Below are 25474 nucleotides of genomic sequence, written 5' to 3' on the forward strand. Positions count from 1 at the left end.
GAACAACATGGCCAACCTGTGTGCATGCACACCAGTTCCTGCATGGCGTGAACTTTTCAGTCAATGCTGTGAAGGAACTGTTTTTGGCGTTCCCATTGCAGTGCTGGTTTTTTCTAGGGGACCACCAAGGCAACGCCCAAAAAAAGCCCACCAGACGGGAGGAAACTTCAAAACTGGTGGGCAGCCTCACTACAGGTTCGAAATTAAGTTTGCTCCACAGTCGATAGATGGATGCATGTAAGGTGATTTCAAGTTGTGTAGTTTTATGTTGGAAAGCAAGCAAATGGTGGTCTGAACATGTGACTGGAATATTTGTTTGAAAGGTAATGAGTTCTGTATTTGCAACCATAACATCTAGGATGTGTCCAGCGATGTGTGTGGGTTTGTGGATGATCTGATGTAGTTTCAGTGCATCTAGGCCAGTGATGATTATTTTTGGATGGGCATATTGGGTTTGTCAAACCAAATGTTTAGGTCAATAAGAATGCATCGGTTTGAGTGTAGTGTAATAAGGTCTGAAACTGTATCTAGAAGTGTGTCTGGGAATGGTGCATTGCTAGCTGGAGGTCTGTAAAGGAGTAGGAAGTAACAGGAATGGGCTGAATAATGACTATATACATCACTCAGCCTAACTGCCTAACCATCTTTATCACTTAAAATGTATTAGAAAAATGGCCCACGTAGCACACGCCTAATCCCTGCTGACGAGCGTTAATGAACGCGAAACACGTGTCCAGGGATGGCAAGCACACCAGTGAATACCCTCAAGATTCAAGACTCGGGTAGAAGCGCACTCGCTGATACCCACTACATCGACCATCATGCTCCGGGGTCACACGCTGATGGGACGAGCAGTGTGCGACCTCATTTGGAATTATTAAAGAGAAAGGTATATATGGAAAGGCAGGCAGGTGTTAGCCTTTCAGTCTCTCAAGCATTCTTCTTCTTTTAGCGCTGATACAGGGGCTACATGCCAGTTACTCTTCCTGTATATTGGAAACAGTTTCAACATATACAGTTTGGGTGGTAAAGCTAAAACAGATATTCATATTACTCATAAATAAAGTTTATCTTATTTCAAGTTTATCATTGCACCTGCATCTGCGATGCCTCATCTCCTCTGCAAGACACGTCATCTTTGATATCCGACGCCTCCAGGGTACTGTCAGGGGGTCTGCGTGACTCCTGTATCTGGCCGCACTCCATTGCGGTTAGACTGAACTTGTGTCCCAGTCAAACTTAACCAGATAGCCCAAATTGGAGCTATTGGCTTCTAAGCACTGCAATTTGATTTATTCTTTAAAAAGTCAAATTTTGACTTGTGTATGTTGGAGTTTTGTAATGTTTTACTCAGATAAATATTGGCTATTTGTCTGAACAGGTGTTGAGTACTTTGTGATGTTCTCACTGTGTACTGTGTGTGTTGCACAATTACTTTACACATGCCTCTTTAGTTTCGGCCGGTTACTCTGTGCCAAGCTAGCAGAAGTTAAGCACATGTAAACTTTTAGTGTGTACTACACTAACCATGACTAGAGTTTGGCTCCCTACTTGCACAGGCTGCATACCTCTGCCAACTAGAGAGCCCAATTCTAAAATTTGAGATCAGCGGTGAGGATAGGACTTGCAGTTGTGCATTACATACAGTGAATGGTGTACACTACTTCAATATCTCAGACCATTATGTGCCAACATACTTTTTTTTTCGTTTTCCTCTTTTCTTTGCTACCTCTTGAGTTTTTGCAACAACCATATCTCAATCTGGATAGCCTACAGCTGTAAGTGCAGATTTACAGTTTGAGCAGGAGAAGTTGAAAATCTACACTGCTTCCCAGCTCAAAGGTTTCTGCAGGGAGCTCAAGTGTTCTTTTAAAGGCCTCATTAAAAGGAAGAGCTGCAAACGGTGATGGGGACCCTGTTAACAGCCAGGAATACAGCTGTGCACCCAGAAGATGGTAATGTTGTTCAGGAGGAGGAACAAAGACTGCACCTGGATAGTCTGGATGACCCGGCATTGCCTGTGGGTAGGGGGAGGGGGTGGTAGCCTGAATGGTGGAAGACTCCCTCCAGAGGCAGCAGAGCTTCCTCTAAAAGTCCGTCTACAGCAGAGTTAAAAGACAGGCAGGAAGAATGGAAGCTCAAGTTGGACTTGGCAAAACTCAATGTGGATGTGGGAAAGCAAACATTGGCCACAGAGAAGGATAAAGTGGCCATGGACGAAATGAAGATCATTTTTGGCTCAGGAGTTGAGCTTGAAAGAGCTGGATTTGTAAGCCAAGCGGGCTGAGTCCAGCACAGATAGTGACATTATTTCTTCAGTACACTGAAAGGGAAGGGTACACCTACCCAAACGTCTGGTGCCTAATTATGGCGTGGGAGATGACAAATATCAATCAATCAATTAATCAATCGATCAGGGAATTTGTAGAGCGCACTACTCACCTGTTAGGGTCTCAAGGAGCTAGGCGGGGTGGTGCTGCTACTGCTCGAACAGCCAGGTCTTGAGTAGCCTCCTGAAGGTTAGTAGGTCTTGGGTCTGCCGTAGGAGGATGGGGAGGGTGTTCCAGGTCTTGGCAGTGATGTAGAAGAACGATCTGCGGCTGGAGGTCGCTCTTCGGATGCGGAGGATGGTGGCGAGGGCACAGTCGGCAGAGTGGAGCTGGCGGTTTGGGGTGTAGAAGTTGAGTCGTCTGTTGAGGTATGCTGGTCAGGTGTCGTGGAGTGCCTTGTGTGAGTGGGTGAGGAGCTTGAAGGTGATCCTCTTGTTGACGGGCAGCCAGTGCAGGTATTTCAGGTAGGGTGTGATGTGGCTGTGTCAAGGGATGTCTAGGATCAGGCGGGCTGAGGCGTTCTGTATGCGTTGCAGTTGTTTCAGCAGTTTGGCCGGGGCTCCCGCATAGCGGGCGTTTCCGTAGTCCAGCCTGCTGCTGACGAGGGCCTGGGTGAACGTTTTTCTTGTGTCGGTGGGGATCCACCTGTAGATCTTGCGGAGCATGCGGAGGGTGTTGAAGCAGGAGGATGAGACGGCGTTGACTTGTTTGGTCATGGAGAATGTTGAGTCGAGGATGAACCCCAGGTTGTGTGCGTGGTCGGTGGGCGTTGGTGCTGCTCCCAGGGCGGTCCACCACCAGGAGTCATCCCAGACTGAGGGGGTGGAGCCGAGGATGAGGACCTCCATCTTGTGCAAGTTCAGCTTCAGACGGATGTTCTTCATCCATTCGGTGATGTCTTTCATTCCTTCGTGGAGGTTGGTCTTTGCGGTGAGGGGCTCCTTGATGAGGAACAGGATCAGCTGTGTGTCATCGGCAGAGGAGATGATGTGGAGGTCGTGCAGTTTGGCAACATGGACGAGCGGGGCCATGTAGATGTTAAAGAATGTTGAAGTTGAGGGAAGATCCTTGGGATATGCCGCAGATGATCTTGGAGGCTTCTGAACATAAAGGGGGAGGCGGACGCTATGGGTTCTGCCGGAGAGGAAGGAGGTGGCCCATTCCAGAGCATTGTCTTGGATCCCTGTACGTGTGTGTAGGGTGCAGTGGCAGACCATGTCGAAAGCGGCTGATAGGTCCAGGAGGATGAGGGCTGCGGTTTCGCCGTTATGCAGCAGGGCACTGATGTCATCTTTGGCAGTGATGAGGTCAGTTTCGGTGCTGTGGTTGCTGCGGAACCCGGACTGCGACGAGTCCAGGATGTTGTTCTCCTCGAGGCAGCGGGTCAGCAGCTTGTTGGACGGTTTTCTAGATGACCTTTGCTGGGAACGGGAGCAGGGAGATGGGCCGGAAGTTCTTAAGGTCCCTTGGATCTGCCTTGGGTTTATTGAGCAAGGCGTTGATCTTGGCATGCTTCCAGCTCTCTGGGAAGGTCGCAGTCTTGAAGGATATGTTGATGGCCTTGCGGAGATGGGGTGCGATGGTGGCGCTGCCTTTGTTGAAGATATGGTGTGGGCACGGGTCTGATGTGGAGCCGGAGTGGATGGTATTCATGATTTTGATGGTGTCGTCATCGTTGATTTTAGTCCTGGTGAGGAGGTGATTGTTGTGGGTGGTGGTTGCGGGGTCTGAGGTGTCGTTGGTTGTCGTGGTGGTCTGGTTGTCGAAGCTGACGTGGATGTCTGTGATCTTGCGATGGAAGAAGGTGGCCAGGGAGTTGCACAGGTCTTGCGATGGTGGGATGTTGTTGGTGTTGCAGCTAGGGTTGGAGTGTTCCTTCATGATGTTGAAAAGCTATTTGCTGTTATGTGCGTTGTTGTCGAGGCGGTCTTTGAAGGAGGTCCTTTTGGCGGATCTGATGAGGTGATGGTGTTGGCGCATGGCGTTCATGAGGGCTGCGTGGTTCTCCGGTGTCTGTTTGCAGTACCATTTCTTCTCTAGTGTTCGGCAGGTTTGTTTCAAGGTCTGGAGGTCCGCGGAGAACTAGCTGGCATTCTTGTTGGTGTGTCTGTTGGAGGGTTTCTTGATCAGGGCGATGGTGTTGGCGCAGTCGTCGATCCAACGTCTGAGGTTGCGGGCAGCGGGGTCGGCAAGTGGGCTTTGGGCGAGGGCGGTGTTTAGCTGGCCTTCGGTGATTTTGCTCTATCAGCGGCGGGGGATCTGTTGGGTGCGGTGGTGCATGGTGAGTTTCTGGAAGGTGAAGTGGATGCAGCGATGGTTGTCCAGTGGAGTTCGGTGGTGTGGCTGAAGGAGACGTGGGAGCTTGCGGAGAAGATGGGATCGAGCGTGTGGTCGGCGGAGTGGGTGGGCGTTGTGACGAGCTGTCGGAGTCCGAGGTTGGCAAGGTTGGCGATCAGGGTGGTGGAGTTGGAGTCGCCGTTGTTCTCGAGGTGGAAGTTCAGGTCTCCAAGGAGGATGTAGTCTGTGGAGGTCATGGCGTATGTGCTGATGAAGTCGGCGATGGAGTCGCTGAACTGAGGCCAGGGTCCTGGGGGTCGGTAGATCAGAGTTCCTCAGATGGTGGTGTTGGGCTCAGTGTGGATCTGAAAGTGCAGGTGTTCGGCGGTGCTGAGGGTGTCGTCGGAGTTGGTCGAGACCTTGAGATCAGTGGTTTCAGGCCTATGAGATAGCTTTGCAGATGCATAGGATTCCTGAGAGGGATAGGGGTGCAGGTTTGTGGAAGCATTTCTAAGTGGAGGGGAGGGACACCTTACCTGCGCTAGGGGAGGAGGACAAGACAAGGTAACCCGGCATGAAGGATGTCCTGATTAGGAGAGATGGCCTGACCCCAAAGAAATACAGGCGGAAGTTTAGGAAAGTTTGAAACTTGGTCCTTAGACTGGGTAGAGTGTATTGATTCTTTTTGCAGAGCATTGGATGGTTGGGTGAAGGGCAGTGAGGTAACAGACTATAAAGGGTTGTATAATTTGATTGCACAAAAGCATTTTTAGTCTTTGTTTTCCAGTGCTGTTCCAGCATTTGATTGATATTGAGCTTTCTGACTTCAGGAAGCTTGCTAAGGAGGCGGACCTCTGCCTCAGCACCAGGGTAAAAAAGAAGCAGTATGTGGGAGATTCAGCCAAGTGTGGGCAGGGCCCCTAACAGAAGAAGGAGGAGGTGAAGGGTATAATTTCAGTATAAAATGTGGTCAGAATTTCCAATCTAGCATGAAGGTGCGTTGCAGCGAGATAATAAGTGATGTACTGATAAGTTTTAAAACAAGCTCTATGTAATGAACATAACAATGGAATAAAAACTACTTTGTACAGGCAAGTGATCCTCTCAGCCCTCTTCCTTCTCAGCACCCTCATGTACCACAACAAGCAGGTAACAGTCCAAACCCGGATGAAGTACAATGAATTGGGAAGATGAGCATCAGAGTGGGTGAATAGCACAAATGGTCTGAGATGCCAAAGATGTTTACACATGAGTAGGGAGCGTCCTGGGTAAACTTTGTGTTTGAGCATAGAGCCCCTCAAGACAATGTATATGGAACAAATAATGATAAGGAATGTGAGAGAGGTTATCAGACGGGTCTTACCAAAGAGATCTACTGTATAGAATCCCAGTTCTCCAAAAAAAGAGTGCCAAGGGGCCAGTATGTTCAGGATTCAATGAGTGAGCGTGATTTTTCATGGCCTTCTGGCAGTCAGATCTCTTCCATCACTAGGTGTCCTCCACTCCCATCATTTAAGCAGGGATGCCAATCTATGATGTTCAGAGGAGTTGGCATCCAAAGTGGGGTCTTGACTAAGAGGAGTGGATGGATGGTATCCCACTGCAGTATGAGTATCAGCCGTCAATTGAGAAGTGTCCATGTCTGTCCCGGTCAATGAGGATAAGTATTGTTCAAGATCATCTGGGTGTTCCAACTCTCTGTGTTTTCATTTAATAGTGAGGTGCATTTCCGCTGGTTCCAGTAGACCATAGCAGATGTTAAGCTGCCAAAGTGTTGGTCGCAGTGCCAAGAACTTCCTCTGTTTTACCACCATGTCATGAAACAAGTCTGGTGTTTTGTAGATTTTGGTGTCTTTATATGAGAAAGGTCACTTATGATGCTTACCCGCAGAGATAAGTTGAAGGGCCTGTTGATGACGAAGGAAGTAGGTGATAATTTGCTTTGGGGTATTACGTTGCATGTTCCCCGTGGTGTGAATCTAGTGCACCGTTTGAAATACCAGCAGGGGTGTGAAAGTGAGGCCAGTTATTTCCAAGAGGAATGTAACCAGGAATCCATCTAAATCCAACCCCTTGCTCTCTTCCAGGATACCAAGGAACTGGACGTTGTTTCTTCGACTCCGGTCTTTGATCTCTGTCAGCTCGCTGTGTAAATGCCACACTTAGGGTGACCAACCCGCCGTAATTTACACGGACTGTCCGTAAATCAGACCTCTTATCTGTTGTCCATGACTCTTGTTTAAATGGACGGCATGTGGCCGTAATTTTAGACTTTCTGTTAAAAGAGAAATGTTAATTCCAACACTTAAGGTACTGCAGTTTAAGAGGAAAGGGAGCCTCCTGTGATGCCAAGTGAAGGGCAGGTTGGTAAATTGCCTTCCTGTCAGGGTGCCTGCATTCTGAAAGAAATTTAAACATTCACAATTGGTTAATTTACTAATTTAACACCTTGCGTGCGGCGCCGATTCCCCCCCTGTGCTGGACATTCCAGAACAGGGCGCGGTCGTGACGAAACCGTTCCGTCATCAGCACAGCTCAGCCGTGACTGATGACGGAACGGTTCCGTCACAAGCATCGAAGGGGTTAAAGCCTGCCTGGAAGCCAGTATTACTGTCAATTGATGGAGTCAATTGAAGCTAAATATTGATAACGATGTATTCTTTATGAGAGGTGTTTTAAGGGTGTTACCAGCTCAACTGTGGGGTACCTGCTTTTAATGGGCAGTTACACAATTTAATTTTTGCATTACATACATACTATATAACTAAAATCTATTCTTTGGAAGTACTTTTTTATCTTAAACCTAATTCTTTTGCACATTTTGTGGCAGCCTATCTTATACTGTTTTTAACTCAAGTTTAAAATAATGACTTACATATTCACAGTGCTTTCTGTCACCGGTAGGTCGACCACCCATCTGTTATTTACAAGGACAATGCGTCATTTTGGACTTTGTCCATTGTCCGTAATGGCTTCTTTAACTGATGCAGTTTGTTTGTAATTGTTGTACAATGCAGGGTGACAGCCAATGCTATTGCTGGATTTCACCCTCCAAGGACTGTGGGCATAGCTTGTAACATTTCCTAGATTTACTTGTTTGTGATCAGCCAATTCTAGGGCTTTTAACCCCTCACCATCAGAATGTTTTAATTTGTCCTGTTGCTTGGGCTTATTTTAGGGAGTGTCAAGCACACCTGGGCTCTTTTGCCTCCCTGGTTCCTGTGCAGGTGAGAGTGCTTGTTGTAATCTGCTTTACGCAGTTGTAAACGTTCTTCCTTCATGTCAAGTGAGGGGTTTGCAAACACAGCAGTACAATCAGAAGTGAGGACCCTTACAGAAATACCAAGCGGCATACTGTTTTCCCAAACTGTGTGATCCAAGGCAAATATTTTATTTGAAAGAGCCTCCTTTATCGTTGTGGAATTTTAGAGGGGGATGAGCCAACAAATAAAACAGGGAGAGCAGATATCTCCCATGTTTGCAACAAGCATCACGTAATACATATTAAAATCTCTTCAACTTTCAAACAACTGTGTTTCCTTAACATTCAGAAGCTTGGACGTTACCTCACGTTTTAAAAGTAATTATTTTTAAACATGAACTTTGAACCATTAGTGCCACGTCTATACCCTGGCGACAATGCCATTAGTGAACAAAGAGGCAAGTCACTTGTCATGTGCATAATGTATGTGGCCGCATTCTTATAGATAGGGCAATGTTATAGCCTAATAAATGAACACGCACGTTTTTGTACAGTTCGTGTGCTGAACTCATGTATTTGAAGGTGATTTGATATGTGATAATGAAGTGATTGGTGAAATAAAATATTTGCCCCAGGTCGTACCATTTGGTTAAGCGAGAACCCAAGAAGAATCCCTAGTTTTCTGGTTTCAATTTGTAGAAATCAATCACTAAATGGGTATTTATTTGTCTCTCCTTTTTACTTCAGATGTTATTGCTTTGATATTAACTCTTTCTCGAAGTGTGGGCGGCAGGCAGAAGCCATATGAAAGCTACACTTGTTTTGGGCTAGAGGCTACGCCAGGACCTCTAGAGGTGCTAGAGCCTGAATCGAGCTTGTAGTGACTAGCTGTTAGAAATGGGATTTCTGGTTGGCAGAAGTATATACCCTGTCCAAGCAGGAACCACAATCCTAGTCAGCGTAAGTCACAACACAGCCTAAATTATTCTGTGCTCACCCTCTGGTAGCGTGGCACAGAGCAGTCAGGCTTAACTTAAGAGGCAATGTGTAAAATATTTGTGCAACACTTCAAACAGTAGCAGAGTGAAAACACGACAAAAAGACCACACCAGGTTAGAAAAATAGAGAATAATTTTATAAATAAAACAAAACCAAAACGAAAAAAATCCAGGAAGTAGAAGTTGAGATATGAATTGTCAAAGAATAAACTGCAAATAGCGCTTAGAAGCAATAAGCTTTAAAATGGGATATCTAATCATGCGGGACCGGGGCAAAGTTAAAAGTTCAGGCCAACCTCGATGCAGCATGGGCCAGATACAGAGACACACTTAGGCCCGCTGAACCATAGTACTTTGCTTGGGAATGCTTTGTTGTGGACAAAGATGCGAGGTGCAGCCAAAGCGATACGTCGGTGTCGAGCCACACAGTGGATGAGTTGGGTCAATTTTCTCCAGGCAACTGCGGTGATGTGTCGGTTCCGAGTGCACAATGTGCTGGTTTTGATTGCTATGTGTGGCTATTGCTTCCGTAGTAGAGGATGCTTTGATTCCGGGGGCGATGCGCTAATTCCAGGTCTGCTCAACACTACAACAAGGATGCACTGGATCTGATTCATGCAAAGGCGAAGATGCGTCAATTCTGATGAGGGCGGGTGGGTTCTGGTCAAAGCAGAGCTTTAATACCACTTCCAAGGGCCCAAGGGTAAGTTGGCACGACTTGGCAGGGCAAGACTTGCAGCAAGCAAAGTCCAGGTGCTGTAGCAGGATCAGTTGACGTCTTTGATGAATCTGAGATTAGAACAAGAGGCAAGCCAGGAAGCCCTTGGAGTCACTCTGGGTTTAAGTGATACCGGTCAGGTCCTTCTCCCCATGCAGGAGAATAGCAGGCATCATGGCAGCTCAGCAAGGCAAGAGTCCAGCAAAGCAGCAGTCCAGCAGAGTGACAATCCTTTCAGCAGTATAGCTGTTCTTCTTCCCGGCAGAGTCGTCTCAGGTCCAGAAGTGTACTGAAATCATGGTGTCAAGTGTCCAGTACTTATACCCAGCTGTGCCTTTGAAGTGGGGGAGACTTCAAAGAAAGCTTCAAAGGGCACAGAGGTCCTCCCTTCCTGTCCTGGCTCCAGACTCACTACAGGGGTGTATGCAGTACTTTGTGTGTGGAAACAGCCTATTCATGTGTAAGTCTGAGGCTGTGCCCAGCCCCTCGCCGCCATCTCCTAGTATGGCACATCAAGGCACACCTAAGCTTCCTTTGGGTGTGGCTGTCTAGAAGGAATACACAAAACCCAGCTATCACCCAGCCCAGGCTGATCAGAGACAGGCAGCAGGCACCAGGGCCATATATATCAAGCTCCCATTTTGCGATTCTGAATTTGCGATTTTTCGCGAATCGCAAATTCAGAATCGCAAAACGTTATGTATGTAAAAAATCGCAATAAAATAGCGATTCTGTAAAATTGCTATTTTCATTGCGATACCCCAAATAGTGATTCCTAAATGTAAAAAATCGCAATTTTGCGATTCCTTAACGTAAAAAATTGCAAATTTGAAAATTTCGCAAATCTGCTATTCGGAAACTCAGGTGCAGCTTGATGACATCACAACCAGGAAGTGTGACTACCCATGCTGCACCTGAGTTTCTGAAGCACAGTCAGAGAGAAGGAGTGGTGGAGAGGGAACTCTGCAGTGGTGAAAACAATGGAAGACACTGGAGACATGGCCAGCAAGGACACACAGCAGCAGCAGGGGGAAGCCCAGAGGAAAAGGAAGCAAACGTTTTCTGAAGCAGAGTTGGAGCTGCTCATTCAAGAAATGGTGACAAGCCATGAGCACCTATTTGGTAAAAAATCACTCCGGGTTCCTGAGACACGCAAGCGGCGTATATGGGCAGAAATCCAGCAGAAAGTGAATGCTGTTGGTTTGACACACAGGAGTGTGGAAGACTTAAGAAAGCGCTGGTACGATATGCGCCATCGCTCCAAGGAGAAGGTGGCTGCCAGGTTGGGGCATGCCAGGAAGACCCATGGAGGGACCTCCACAGCCACTGACTCCACACCTCTTGAGGAACTGGTGGAGGGAAACCTGCTTCCGGAAAGCGTAATGGGCGTGGCTGACCTTGACAGCTCGGACCCCCCCGGTACCAGGACAAGGTAAGAAGCATGCCGTCACACCCCTGACACCCCCAACCACCCCCACACACCCAGCAGCGACCCAGGGGCAGGAAAAACTAGTACTCCAGTGAAGGTACACAAGCACACACTGCAATGCATTATGGAAGATGTAGTCACATGCACATTACAGTGGTGCATTTACAGCCAGCCAGTCCCCAATAGCATGTGCACATGAGGAAAGGCAAATACAAGACACATGTAATCCCAAACAGTGATATTTAATAATTGACAAGTGCAAGTCAGAACAGTAAATAAATGTGTGCTTTTACGTCCACAGCACCATCTGGAATACAGCCAACAGGCAGTGGAAGACAGGGTGATTCCCCTAACAGACAAGCAGCAGGAAAAGAGGAGGACACAGAGAAGGGGGACAGCCCAGTAAACACAGGAGACAACAACGTGCACGTGCTGATCCAATCCCAACAGTCCCAACCAGGCTCAGGTCTCGTACATCCAGCAGTGCTGCAGATCCAGGGGATGACACAGTGTTTGGCGGACTGGAGATGCACATGTTGCAAGTATAGCACCTGCAGGCCAAAAATATAAAATCGTTACAGAGGGAAGTCAGGGCAGGCTTCAGGGGCATGACGGGTGCCCTGGAAGCACTCTGTGCGAAGCTTAAGGCTGACCGTGCTGCTAGGCGCAGAGAGATGCGGCGCCTAGACCTGTACACACGGGCAGTGAACCGTCTGTCCTCTGCTACCAATGTTCTATCAAGGCGCAGCATCTGCATGCAGCGTGAGGTGGCACACAACAGCCAGGACGTTGCAAGGGCACTGGTCCAAATAACATCTGCAGTAGATGAGCTGAGGGCAGTTCGCACTACTGGGCCAGGAGTCCTAACTCCCACAGATGAGGATGCACAGTCAGGAAGGAGCAGCATCACTCCCCCGCCCACCATGGATAGGCGCCGTAGTGGCCTTACCAGTAGGCCTAGTGGGCCAAGTGAGGAGGGCACTGTGCAACCCCAAACAGGGGCTTCCTCATGACAGCACCGCATTTGAGGTGCACTAGATGGAACCACTGGATGGGCGCAGCTACCCACTTTACATGGACACTTGCTCCTGGTGAAAGACTTGCACTGTGACGATAACATGTGCTGGACATTGGGAGAGACATTGTGTGTCATTCAGGCTGTGTGACATCATTCATCCTAAAGTTAAGGAATAAAACACAGGGGTATATTATCAAGTAAGGGCGTTACATTATCGCCGCTTTTATCGGCAGGAAACTGCCGATAAAGCAGCGATAATGGGCTTGATAATATGCTCTATGAATTCCAATCGAAGCTCATGTTAGATGTGAAGACATCTAACATGGGCTTCGATTGGAATTCATAGAGCATATTATCAAGCCCATTATCGCCGCTTTATCAGCAGTTTCCTGCCGATAAAAGCGGCGATAATGTGACGCCTTTACTTGATAATATGCCCCACAGTCTCACAAATGATATCTAGCATTCTGTCATATTTTCTTACCTAGAAATAGTTGCATGTAATCTCATCTCGCCTCTGGCGCCAGCAGCTGCACCAACTACACCGATGGAATACGTTCTGGAGCAGGCCCATCTACATCTGATGAATCCGATTCACTGAGCTCCACCGGTGTGCCTTTCCTGGTGGCGATGGTGTGCAGCATGGCACATGCTACCACTATATTGCAACAGGTCTGGGGGCTGTATTGTAGTGCCCCTCCACTCTTATGTAGGCATCTGAATCTGCTCTTGAGTATCCCAAATGTACGCTCAATGGTGCCTCTGGTTGCTATGTGGACGCTGTTGTGCCGCCGCTCCCCAGCGTTGGCTGGATTCAGGTAGGGCGTCAGTATGAAGTCCCGGACCACATACGCACTGTCCCCTGTGGGATGGGAGAAATATGATTAAACACTGTCCTGCACATGCTATCCTTAACAAGTGTGGCCTCTGTTCAAATTCACTTACCTAGTAGATATTCCTCGCCAAACTCCCCATTTGTGAGTCTACGGTGTATCCCACTGTAACGGATGATGAAAGCGTCATGCGTGCTGCCTGGGTATTTAGCAACAATGTCCGTGATGATGTGTTTGGCATCACACACCACCTGTATGTTCAGGGAATGGTAGGATTTGCGATTCCTGTACACATACTCATTCTGGGAGGGGGGGATGTTGCAACATGTGTCCCATCTATGCATTGAATGACATGGGGAAATTGGGCTATTTGATAGAACTCCTGCTTGGTCTGGTCTAGTGCCTGTGGGGTGCTTTGGAAGTGAATGTGGTGATGCAGCCTCTGTACCATGGCATCAAGAAACGAATGGAAAAAGCACGAGAGCGCACTCTGTGACACCCCTTCTGCTGAGGCAATCACCCCCTGGAAACTACCTGATGCCAAGAAGTGCAGTGAGCACAGGACCTGGATGTGGGTGGGGGTGGACTGTGTCTTGCATGTGGGGTGTTCAAGAAAGGGTTTGAGTTCCTCAATTATATCAAGGATGTTCTCTTCATCCAGCCTGTAGTGTGTATGGCTGTCGTCCTCAGTCTGCTGGAACAGGGTAATGCGCGCACGGAATATCCTCTCCTGGCGTCTCCTCCTCTGTGCAGCAGCTCTGCGTCGCAGCCTCCTGGCTATTACGTACAGCCCAGCCATTGTGGAAAAAAGGCTGTTGCATTGTTTGACTTCTTAAATAGTTTGCACCTGGTTACCACCTGCTCCTACTTGGTGTTAATTGCAATTCTCTGAAATTGCGAATTTCGTGAATTCGCTATTTGCGATTTTTTTCATACATCCCATAGTGATTTCTTATTTTGCGATTTCCCTTTTGCGATGCGACTGTGTATAATACATTGGAAATAGCGAATTTTTATCTCAAACGCTGTTTTTTGCGATTTGCAGCATTTGCTACTAACAATTAGCTTGATACATAAGGCCCCAAATGACTAAAGTAAGTATATGGCAACTTTCTAAAAGTGGCATTTGCCAAACTGTAATTTAAAGTCCAATTTTGCCATAAGTTGTGATTTTAAATTGTGAGTCAAGTGACATCAAAGATGAAAAGTCTACCTCTTCACAATTGGGAATCTCAATATAATCCTATAGGAGAGATGAGCTTTACAGTAGTGAAAAACGAAATTGGGAGTTTTTTGCTACCAAGACATGTTAAACTTAAAAGTACATGTCCTGCCTTTAAATTCATAGCACCCTGCCCAGTGGGTTAGAAAGGGCCTACATTAGAGGTGACTTATATGTCTAAAAAAATGGTTTAGGCCTGACAAGAGGTTTATCTTGCCAGGTCAAAGTGACATTCTAAAACTGCTCAACCAGGCTCTGCAATGAGAGGCCTGAGCCATGGATAGCAGGCTGCTTAAGTGGATGGTACAATGAGTACTGCAGACCCATTAGTAGCATTTAATTTACAGGCCCTGGGCACATGTAGTACACTCTACGAGGGACTTAAAAGTAGATTAAATATGCCAATTGGGGTTAAGACAATATTCCCATGTTTAGGGGAGAGAGCACAAGCACTGTAGCACTGGTTAGCAAATCTTGGTTCATATTTTTATCTAGCAATAGGGATTTCTGTGTTTGTTAAGCTGAAGTGCTACTTTTCCAGACAGTGCCCTGCTGGATACAATATATATAATCCTGATGTTGTGGAGTTTATCGAACAAAAATACACTAACTTCTTTTTAAACAAAAATATTTTTTATTGTATATAGTGACCTCCCGAATCACAACCAAAGTATGGCAACAGTTATACTTCACAGGAGCCATGACATTAATATTTACACATTCTGTTTAAGAAGAACATATTTTCATCTGTATCACATATGAAGAGGTACATTATTGGATCTGGACAGATCAACGATATTCTAACAAAAAGCACACCACAACACTTAAACTACCCTCCGAGCCCTCCCCCTCCCTGGTCGCTGAATATTTCCCTACTATATCAGATCCCCCAGGTTCGACCATGGCTAACAGATACTATGTTTCTCCCACAGTTCCTGGCTCCGGATGACTCCCATGCATTGGTACTTTCCCTGAATTAGTGTGTCCCATCTGTGGCCTTTCAGAGCCTTACAAGGGGATCCCCCCACCCATGGGAATCTCTGCTTTAATAACATTCCAAGTCATCGCATCATCTTCCAATTTGTCATCCCTTCGGACCTTTTTCATCTGGATCAACCCTGCCACTGCCCACTTTCACAGATCTTTGGCCCAGTTCGTCACCTTGGGGGGTGTCGGACTCATCGATCTAATTGCAACCCTCCGTTTGGCTAGCACCAGTCCCAGCTGCAAAAATGTCCTTGTGAGCTTTTTCCCTTTAGGGCTAGGGAGGAGATCTAGTAGTATCTCTCGAACGGTGTGGGGTATCTACCACCCTGTAATCATGTGTAAATTATCCTCTACTAACCTCCAGTAAACTACCGGATCAGTACAATCTCAAAGCATATGTAGGAAGTGGGCGTCCTGAAAACCACATCGAGGGCAGTGCGCCGGACGATCCAGATATATTTTGTGTAAAACTCGTGGAGTTAGATAGGTTTGGTGCACGATGTTGTACTGTGTAAGTTTAAACCTAAGGTTAGGACTTATTTGCCTGACCCCTGCATATACCTTCCTCCACTCTGATACTGTTAAGGGTATGTACAGAATCGCGTCCCACGTGGCCTGAGCCAAAAGGGGGGAAGCCGGAATATCATCCCAAAGTGCCCGATAAATATGCAAGATTAATTTGCGCCCTCCCGCCAAGGTCACAAGTGCCTGAAGTGTAGACGAGATGGGCGGTTCCTGTGGGAACACCAACCACAACTCGCCGGCTACCGCTGATATTTTCCAGTATTGAAGGTATTGTCCCTTCCCCAGCTCGAAGGCGGACTCTGCCTCCTATCTGGTAAGGAACTGTTGGTTGGAGTATAGGTTCCCCATCACACAACATCTCCCCTCTGTCCATTTAGTAACAGACATATTACAACCTAATACACTCCCTTCTTAAGAGATTTAAATTTTATTTTTTATATCAGAACCCATGACCATCTTATGGGTCTGACTAGCGCATCACGTCTGTCACAAATTATTAACAAAGGAAGATGTGCGTTGGGCTTGCGAGTTACTGTTGCCATTATATACGGAAAATCTCATTGGTTTAAATGAATGGAAGATGCCAATTAGGTTGTACAATCTCAAACTATGCTCAAATGAGGTGCAACTAAGATTTCCGGAACTGCTAAAGGTATTATTTTGGGTAGGGGATTAACATTTTATTCATTACTACCGCCAGTGCTTAGTGTAAGAGAGTAATTGTATTTTCCGTTAATAACAAAATCTTATTATGGTGGATTCTCTCCAGAAAACAATTTCAAAGATGTCTTCCTGCTATTATCATAAATATAGTGCCTGGGTCTCTCTCATCTTGCAAGTTGGCTCCTGTGCCCCTTAGCCCTCATCATTTGAAAGACCTATATTTTTCACAGTCAGGCTGATAGAGAGAATCATTGAAGCTCAAATTGACATAGTAATACATTAAATTGCATATTTCAAGCCTACTAAGATTCAAAGTAACTACTTTGGTGCAATGGTACCTTCTTGCTTTGAATGCATTTTGGTTTTAAATACAATGCCAGCTATACTTCTGACACTACACCACAAAATATACTGATGGCAAATCCAAGGTTATAATTCTTATTGCTGAGCATAATTGAGCATATACAAATTGGCCGTATTTATCTTTCAGTTTGATAATGCTTTGTAGTAAATTATTTTAAAAAAGAGAATTCAGGATAATGTTTTACAATAATATCTACTCAAGCAAGAGAAACACAGTTGTAAAAGAAGTCCTGTCCCTGTCCTCCTAATGCCAGTGTTTGCATTTCCACCCTCCAACTGAAATGCAGGCAATACACTTCCACTGTCTGTGACACTGCACTTGAACTCCATATTGTGTCAATACAAACTAGAGACATCCAAATGGACCCCGCTCTGCTTTGCAATGAATACAATGAGCAAAACATGAGGATGAACATTAAAAGGCGCCCCCTTCCAACATTTGCAGAATCCCCTTTTCAATGTGTACATTACTTATGCATGTATTTTCTCACATTGCTATGATCTTGAGGTTAGTGCTTCCTTTGAGTGCAGCCCAAAGCTCTTGATATTTCGTGACATGTGTGTCCATCCATTACTTTTTGCTTCCGTACCTTGAGCAGAACACCTGACCTGGCAGCAGTGATGGTCTAGCATTAGCCTAGTAGCAGAAAGACTGTTTACCTGATTCTAGTGCTTATGAAAATACTTCATATCGCACAATCTGCATATCTAAATAATGTTGTTTCTTTCTACAGTCTTGCAACCTCAAACTGCATGCATCTCAAAAATATCTGCTGTATCTCTAAAATCTGGCATGAAAAACTGACATTTAATTAAAACGTCTAAATGCCACCTGTCCATTTTTCTTTAGAATGGTCTCTCCTTCCCTTTCATTCTCTGCATTGCACTTCTCTCTGAGCACAACCTACTGTCACATGATTGTTTGCCCTAATCGTTACTATTGTATGTCTGCAAGTTGCCCACAACTCATCTAAAAGGACACAACATCTCTTTCCTCTGAAAGTCATACCCCACCAACCCAAAATACCTGATATTATCTAGCTCACCTGTCAATCTCACCAACCATGTACATGAGCTCACATATCTCCCCCCCCCCCACTAATTACTTAACCCACCACAAAGAAACTTGAGTGAATGAATGAAATAGTTTGTTTGGGCACACAAGAACAATCCAGGAGCCACCAATAACCAATTATACTGGACTAACCACTGATCCTTGGGTTCCGAAGCAGCATGCTACCTGACATAAAGCGCTTCATGCCTCACCAGGGGTAGTAAGCGCTATTTAAATACAATTACAATATGTAAGTTTAGGAAGTGCGCTGTACAAAAACCTCATGTTTGATTTAACAGACTATATATTGCTCCAGCTGTAATATTCTAGTCCACAAATAGGTTGCCCATAACATCCGACTAGTTCATTAGTGGCGATTCTATTATGGCATGGGCGCAGAAATGTTTCTAAGCTCATGTTTAATATCTATCACTTTTAACACCCCCATCAATTCAGTGTAGCTAGACTGTAAACTTCCTATTAGACTGCTGCTGCCAAGATCGGTCCGGGGACAGGGGAAGTATGCTATATAGGATGTATATAATACTTACATTTGGTCACCAACAAGAGTGCTGTTTCTGGTACCAATATTCACGTTAAAGTGGTGGAATCCAATGAAAACTATTTCGTATATCAGTGGTCAAAACGTGATTAGTGTACATGTTTGAATATGTTTTAATCTTCAAATGTGTCCAGTTAAATATAAATGTGTACTCAATACTGTACTGTATTATACAGACCATACAACATAAACCTATTTTGATTTGTGCTTGAAATGTTAGGTGTCCATTTACTTATTTATTATATTATTGTTCTGAATTCTTGTCCTGAATTTTGACCCTTTCTCCTGAATTTTCACACTCACCGTCCAGAATTTGCCTCCATGGCAGGTGGTCACTTTGTTGCCGTTATCAGGATTGGTTTCTAGGACAGTCAGGCGGTCATCCATTGCTTCCACCTTAGGGGCGTGGCATCGAGCCCTGCATTGAAAGTACCAAGATCTTACAGGTGAGCCATTCTCAAGAACAGGGATATAACTCTAGGGGCAAGATACAGAAATACAAATATTTCAGATGCCTTGTGTAAACATGCACAAACATTTTTTCACATTATTTCAAAAGGGCAAAGAAACTAGGTAGGCATACAAATAAATGGTAGGCAATATAAAGTGAGTGAATAACTAAATCCTAGCTAGGAATGGACTGTTAGAAGCCCCAGGGTTGCAACTTAACTGGGACAATGAACAAATGGAAAGGAAAGGAAAATAAACAATTTAAATCCTATTAAAAAACTCACCACAAAAAAGATCAAGCCACGAATTCCTATTAGCATTTGAAATAAGAAATACAGATTGATAGATAACGAGTAACAGTAGAAACACTGACAAATCAATAGAAGCAGGAGTGCCTGTCAGAACTGCTCTCATTTGAAAATAATTGTTCTAGGGAAGAAGGTATAACCGCGTGCACTTTCCTGGTACAGCCCCTGGAGGGCACGTGTAAGCCCCTCTTAAGAGCCGGAGAGCAACCAGCAGCTTTCCAAGAAACAGCCTCAAGCTAAACCTTGATGGCTATCATCCCCCCTGTTGAATGTGAATGTGCATCTCTCAGTGCATAAACATGCAAATAGATTGCCATGAGGTAGACTTGGGGGCCTGTTTATGAGCTGATTTGCATTGCTCTTGCATCACGCAAAGTCGTGCAAGACTGATGCAAACCCTAAGTCAGACTTGTGAAGGCACGCAGGGCCACTTTGCGTTGCTCCATAAATCTGGAGTAATGCAACACAGCTCAAATCGCATTTTACTGCACACATATAAAGAGGAAAATGCCTGCCAGGATTGTTTTTGTGCAGGAAGGTGTCCCTTTCTTCACACACACAATCCTGCATGCAACTGCACCATGGTGCAAGGGTTCCTTCATTGGCGCTGGGCTGAGGAAAAAAGCAGGAATGCAATGTCTTTCCTTAAATATGGCACACTCCTGCCCTTTCCCTGTCAAGTTGTGTAGTGGAGCAAGGTGACTCGCTGCACTACGTGACTTTTTCATAAATAGGCCCCTTGATGTCTCGTTTGGTGTGCGTCATTGTTGGACTTGGCCCTTTTTGCAGGGGCATCCCTGCAAACTTTTTGCCTTCCTCCCAGCCTTTTTTCTGACATGGTGTTGGTGGTTTTAGAACTCTGGGCACTTTAGCACTGCTGTCCAGTGTAAAGTGCATGTGATCTCTGTGGTAAACATGGTAAGATTGGTCTACACCCGTTTGGCATATTTAATTTACCTGTCAGTCCCTTGTAAAGTGGTATCTCATATACCCGGGGCTGGTAACTTAAATGCTACTGGTGGGCCTCAAGCGCTGATTGCGCCACCCACCAAAGTATCCTTTCAAACCTATCCCAGGCCTCTGCCATTGCAGGGCCTGTGCGCGCAGTGTTACTGCCGCTGTTACGTGGCACCTAAAGTGTGTTCCATGTCTGTGACCCTCCTTTTACTACATGTCAGTCACCCCTAAGTTAGGCCCTAGCTAGCCCTATGGGCAGGGTGCATTGTAGGTGTAAGGTAGGACATGTACCTTAAGTCTGTGACATATCCTGGTAGTGACAATCAGCCATTTTGGTTTCACACTACTGTGAGGCTGCCCTCCCATAGGAATGCATTGGGGATTCCCTGATAAGTGTTTCAGTGGTAATTCCTGACATGAGAGAAGCAACGTGGTCAAGTTTGGTATGTTTGGAATAGTAAAAAAAAATGCTACTCAATGGTGTGTGCAGATTTCTTATAACTATTTTAGAAATGCCACATTTAGAAGTGGGCATTTCTGTGTGCTATGCTTCTGCCTGCCTGATGTGGATTGCATGTCTGGCTTTGGAGTGACAGGGGCTGGTGAGGTGTGAGTGGCTCCAGGAGGGGCAGGGTGACTCAGCACTAGGTTGAATAGGGCATCTGCATTTGGAGTAGTGGGAGGAGTAGTCCCCTGACCCTGAATAGGGCTGTGCCTGCCTGTGTGAATGCGGGCTCCGCCCCCCTGTGGTGTGTCTGTTGTCGAGCCCCCACCTGACAAAGGGGAAGAGGAGCCTTGTCAACAAAGTGCTCCAAAACCCCCCAGAACCAGTTTAGGCTGGTTCCCCCAAGCCCTGTGCCAGGGCAGACAAACAGAATATTGGTATAAATATTGGGGCTGTGACCCCATGAAAAGGTTGTGCTGTTGTGCTCCGTGTGCTTAGGGGACATGCTGCTGCTGGGCCCCAGGAGGAACAGCCACGAGGGACTGCCTCCCTGCTGGAGGGCCCTGTGTGCTGGCCTGCCTGGGCCCAGATTTGCCCCTTGAACTTTCAGGATTCCAGCGCCTCATGAGCGCTGTGCCTTGCTGCAAGAGGAGAGGAGCGTGTGGGATCTGCAGCGCTGGGCTGCCTGAGCGTACTGAGGGAATCCCGGCGTAGGGAATCCCCTCCCCAGCGTGAGAAGAAGAGAGGTAGCCCACCCCGCGTTCAGGCATATTGGATTGCAGCCTTGTAGGTATTTTTTGCGGCAGAGCAGGAGCCCAACCCGCCCGTGCCACTGGTGAGCAGGAGCCGACCCCGCATTGTGGGCTCTTTGTTGCAGCGGGTGCCCATCCCGCATTGTGTGCTTTGCGGGAGCCCACCCTGTCTTGCTGGCTATTTAAATAGTGGGTGCCCAACTGCATTAATGCTTACTTAGAGGTGCCCACTCCGCTGTGGTGTTTTATGTTAGGGTGGGAGCCCACCCCGCACTTCGCTGCGAGGAGATCACCATCACGGCCCGAGACGAAAGAGAGCAGCTGCCTCCACAAGCGACCCGGAAGCCAGGTTGTGGGCGGGGCCGAAGAGGAGGCAGTGCGACGTAGGCAGAGTTGTGCCTACAGGACGGCGGGAGCCCACCCCGCCTCCGTGACCAGGTGCGAGAGGAAGTCGGCGCCTGCCCGAACAGGGCTCCAGTGTTCCGGTGGGAGCCCTGCGTTTTGCCCAGGAAGTCACCGGAGAGCAAGGACAGGTCCTCCCGCCTTCTAGCAGCAAGGGAGACCTGCATGGCTGCAAGTGCAGGGTGAGCACTTTTTCTCTTGTTTGCCGGAAAGACAGCCCAGGTGAGTGGGGCTGGAAGCAGGCTTTGTTGGTGCCTCCACAAGAATCCCTGGGGTCCCGTGGTGGTGCCCGGGTGACAGCGGGTGAGTGCCTTAGAACCTTGTGTGTCCCAGTCCGTGCGGTGGTTTTGTGACCCAGAGGTGCCATTGGCAAGTTTTCCACGTGGGTGCCTAAGTGGCACCAACCCTCCTCCCTGCATTTTGTTTGTTTCCCAGTGAAGTGGCATCGGGGGGCAATTTGCAGTTGATAGAGTCCCTGTGGGGCTCTCAGGGCACGGGGAGTGCCAGTGCTGACCCCAGCTGCACTGCGAGAGCGGGGGCAGCTGCAATGTTGGGGGCAACTTGTTTAGTAGAGTCCCAGTGGGGACCCAGGAGGCACAGTTAGTGCCAGTGGTCATGTCCCCTCAACTGCACCACCAGTTAGCGGCAGCTGCAATGTGGGGCATTCATTTTGGATTGCATGAGAAAGGAGTGAGATACACTCCCCCAGCCCCTGCACATTGCGCCCTTTTGCTTTAGCTGCAAGTGGCAGCTTAGCACCCTGACATTCTGGACAGAGTGCACTTTGAGCCCAAGTGAAAGGGCAGTTGGCCTGGGGTCAGTTCTAAGGTGATGTCTGCACCTGGTCGGTGTACTGTGGTGCACTGCGTTTTATTGCATAATGTGGTTATGCTTGAGATGCCTAATGTCATGTTATGATGTTTTAGGATGATGCCTATTGCGTAATGTGTTTAAGCTAATGAGGTTTGGGCCTAATGTGTTTTATGCCTACTGTGATGCAGACATACTGTGTTTATGTTGATAGATATAATGCTGAGGTCATTATTGTACCAGTAGTTACTGGTTGTGTTTTACATTTGCTACTTGTGCTTTGTGATGGTTCTGGCAGTGACTCGATTGGCCCTGTCTTGTATATAGTCTCCTGTGAATATTGCCTAGTGCCAGTTGGCACAGTGTATATGTGTGGTTATGATCTAATGTGTTTATGATAATACAAAGGCTACTTTTGATATAACCTTGTGTGGAGTTTCTTTTGTGGTGTGCCTAGTGCGTTGCTGCTGTGTGTGTGTTGCGCAAACGCTTTACACATTGCCTCTGGGATAAGCCTGGCTGCTCGTGCTAAGCTACCAAGGAGGTGAGCAGGGGTTATCTTCACCGTGTAACTCCCTTGCTCTGACTAGCGTGGTGGTTTCTGCCTGGCTTAGGCGCATGCCCTAGCCAACCAAAAATCAAATTTCTAACAGTCATGAATGTCAGTAGCTGCTACTGCTGATTTGCCCTTTTCTGTTCTTGGTACCAAGGTAGTTGCCTCTGTACGCACAGGTCATGTGCCCATATCTGTCTTTTTCAAAGTGAAAAGATATTGATGTAAAATGTCTAATGCTGTAGATGAATTATTTTGCTGATGCAATACATTTAGGTGTACTGTACCTCATGACGTGATGAATAAGAGCGGGAAAAGCACCTCTTGTGTACACAGTGTTTACATGACCCTAATGAGTTCTGAAAACATATGGGCCTGGTGCTACTGCACCTGCTGCACCATTATTATCCTGACCCTGCTGTCTGCAAGGTAACGACACTTGTGGTTGCCTGCTTAAGAATCAAATATATCAATATTGGTGGGGTGCCTGGAGCTTTTAGTCCCGGTGCCACTGCCCCTGCTGTACTATTGAAATCATGACCCTGTTGTCTGCAAGGTAACTGTAGCTGTGACTGCCTGTTTGTAGTGGAATATAGCAATTGTAGGTGTTTAGTGGGGTGCCTAGAGTTTTTGGTCCTGTTGTCTCTGCCCCTGCTACACCATTGAAATCATGTCCCTGTTGTCTGCAAGGCAACTGCACTTGTGAATGCCTGTTAAGTTTAAAATGTTAGCAATATTTTAATAAGTGGGGTCTCTAGAGCTTTTGGCCCCGGTGCCACTGCACCTGCTGCACCATTCAAAACAAGTCCCTTTTAACTGCAAGTTAACTACAATTGTGACTGCCTGTTTAGTAGTCAAATATAGCAATGGTATGTGTTTAGAGGAGCTCTAACAACGTTTGGGCCCGCTGCTACTGCACCTGCTGCACCATTCACATCATGACCCTGTTGTCTGCAAGGTAACCACACTTGTGGTTGCCTGTTTAGTAATGAAACATAGCATAGCTCTTGTATATTAACTGTATTTTTTATGTGTAATGTTTATTACAACATTTAGAATTTGATCATAAAAACCAAATAGTTGGAAAAATCTTTCCGATAATGCCTACAAAGTGCATGGAAAGGTACTGAGGCATAAATAAGAAATGCCATAGATGTTCTAAGGCTAAAACATCTGCTTACACAACTAAGTAATACAAAGAAAGCATTCCAGCATACTTTTAGAAGCTCTCTGCCTTTTCTGTGGGAAGAGATTTTATTTTGACAGTGAATGGGGCTTAAACAGTGTGAACAGCCGCCAGGGGAAGTTAACAAAAAAAAGTTCCACATAAAAGTGAACCAACACTGTAATTTGGCTATGGTAACTGATAAGAGCCCCCTTTTAAGCTACATTAAATGCAATAGATTTCACAAGGACAGCGCAAGCGCTGAAAAGGTGAAACCTAAAAATAACTCCTAGATGGCCCTTAGTGGACTAAACCTTCCCATACATACCAGGTATGCAGGAGTATAGGATGCTGTGTACAGGTATGCCCCAAATGTATCTAGGCTGAAGACATCTTGCCTCCCCACCTCCGGCCACGGGTATAAAAGATCCTCATATCAGAACTATAAGTACATGGATAGTCTTCTTTCATCCTTGTCCTTTCTTGTAAATATGTACCCTCACATTTTTAATTAGACTTCATGCTCCCCACGGAGCTTCCACACCAGCCCCTGTCCAGAGGAGACATCATATGGTTATAGAAGTCGAAATGCGTCAATAACAAGGGGAGCAAGGAAATTGGACACACAAAGGAATCCCCCTGGGATACAATCTAATGAACAGATGTGGGGAAGTAAATAATATTGAAAAATTCCCATGAGGACTGTAATGTTTAAGGACTGGTGCTTCAGAATAAGATTGGGTATTATTTTTCACGTTGTTAATTATTGGAACCAGGATTGCCCATACACAATTGTACACTTTGGTGTATATTACCACGCGGTGGTTGTTCACTTTTTTGCTTTGGGAGCACGACTGAAGACAAGCGTTGTGAATCATGTCTAATGATGAAATCGATGTGTAACGTGACCTTACCCAACTTGCTCAAAGTAATAAAATATTGATAAGAAATGATGAATGCGGTAGGTGAAATATTGTTGCTGTACAGTAGATTTAGGTGTACTGTACCTCATGAAATGATTAACCTGAGCAGGAAAGGCATCAATCAAACAAGGCATGACAGAAACAGGAAAATATATTGTACAATGGCCCTGATATCTAAAACTCTATGTGCATCAGGGCATTTATTTTTTAGTAATGTATTTATTCATTTATTTATTTATTTCGACTTATGTAGTGCATTATCACCCCGGGGTCTCTAAGCGCTTTGTCGGGTACACACCAGAATTCATACAGCCAATCATCAAATTACAACACACCCCATGCTTGCTGGAAAAGCACTGTTTTTAATTTTTTACGAAAAGGCAGCAAGTTGGATTCTTTGCGCAGTTCGATTGGTAAGCTATTCCAGACAGCTGGAAAGATATTAGAGAAAGCACGACCACCCAGGGTGGACAATCTGAAACGCGGTTGAGTTAAGAGGGTGGCTTCTGAGGAACGCAACACCCTACC

The sequence above is a fragment of the Lissotriton helveticus genome, chromosome 9, assembly GCF_964261635.1.
Source record: "Lissotriton helveticus chromosome 9, aLisHel1.1, whole genome shotgun sequence".
Classification (NCBI taxonomy): domain Eukaryota; kingdom Metazoa; phylum Chordata; class Amphibia; order Caudata; family Salamandridae; genus Lissotriton; species Lissotriton helveticus.